We start from the raw sequence: 1,436 nt of genomic DNA, 5'->3' as shown, positions 1-1,436 counted from the left end.
AGATGCTGTGGCTATGTACCGTTCACTCTTATCCATTCCTGCACCAAACTTGTAAAGTAAAGCTCAGATTTTTTTTTTTTTTTACCTCTCCCTCAGACAAACACCCTCCTTCAGTTAGTAGTCAGTTTACTATAGTCAGTTTTCATTGGAGGTTGAAGCATTTGTGAGACTTACACAATTGTGTGTTTTCAATCGATCATATTATTACAGGACAGTGTTTTCATTGGGCTATAGCAAGGCAGCCCAACCCTCTGCCTGGAGATCTACTGTCCTGTAGGTTTTCAGCCCAACCCTCTGCCTGGACATCTACTGTCCTGTAGGTTTTCAGCCCAACCCTCTGCCTGGAGATCTACTGTCCTGTAGGTTTTCAGCCCAACCCTCTGCCTGGAGAGCTACTGTCCTGTTGGTTTTCAGCCCAACCCTCTGCCTGGAGATCTACTGACCTGTGGGTTTTCAGTCCAACCCTCTGCCTGGAGATCTACTGACCTGTGGGTTTTCAGTCCAACCCTCTGCCTGGAGATCTACTGTCCTGTTGGTTTTCAGCCCAACCCTCTGCCTGGAGATCTATTGTCCTGTTGGTTTTCAGCCCAACCCTCTGCCTGGAGATCTATTGTCCTGTTGGTTTTCAGCCCAACCCTCTGCCTGGAGATCTACTGACCTGTAGGTTTTTAGTCCAACCATAATTTATTGGTTTTGATTCATCTTGCTACGGTCTTGTTGAGCAGTTAATTAGTAGTGAACCTACAGGACGGTAGATCTCCTGGAAGAGGGTTGGACTGAACCTACAAGACTGTAGATCTCCAGGAAGAGGGTTGGACTGAAAACCAACAGGACTGTAGATCTCCAGGAAGAGGGTAACATATTCTAAATTCTATAGCTTCCTAAGTTGAAACACAGTTCACTATTTGGAGGGGGATCTTCCTTGTCCTGGTAAAGTAATAACATCTTATGCATGTCCCAGATGACACCCCTATTTCCTTTATATAGTGAACTACTTTTTTTTTAGTAGGGCTTAGATCAAACAAAAGTAGTTCACTATGTGAGGAATAAGCTGCCGTTTGGGAGGTAGAATACAAGGCTTGGCTGAACATATAAACAGTGTATGGGGAGGTTCTGTGTTTTTCACCGTGTATACCAAGAATGTTGGGCTAAATATCTCAATTTTTTATTTTTTTTGTGTACTAATAAGAAGGATTACTGTATTATACTGTGTAAGTATAAATTGCTCTTATGAACTGATGTGGAAGTTTTGGAATGATGTTACTTCCCCCTTGTTATTTTTTTTTTTTTTCGCGTTTCTCATGTAACACATCTGCAGTGCAACTATAATATGTCTCCCAAATGGCACCCTATGGAGTGCACTACTTTTGACCAGGTCCAATAGGATATAGGGTGCACTGCTTTTGACCAGGGCCAATGGGAAATAGGGCGCACTT

General features: G+C 43.1%; 1 long non-coding RNA gene across 1 annotated transcript; it reads right to left on the bottom strand.

Annotated features, from left to right (window-relative positions):
* Positions 1-286: 286 nt before the first annotated feature.
* On the bottom strand, positions 287-806 carry LOC127912107 (uncharacterized). Its single transcript, XR_008080769.1, has 2 exons — positions 659-806; positions 287-486 (listed from the first exon to the last, which is right to left on the bottom strand). It is a non-coding gene; the product is annotated as an uncharacterized LOC127912107 (long non-coding RNA).
* Positions 807-1,436: the final 630 nt, after the last annotated feature.

The sequence above is a fragment of the Oncorhynchus keta genome, chromosome 26 (assembly GCF_023373465.1).
Source record: "Oncorhynchus keta strain PuntledgeMale-10-30-2019 chromosome 26, Oket_V2, whole genome shotgun sequence".
NCBI lineage: Eukaryota > Metazoa > Chordata > Actinopteri > Salmoniformes > Salmonidae > Oncorhynchus > Oncorhynchus keta.
This window is presented reverse-complemented; position numbering and strand designations above follow the sequence as displayed.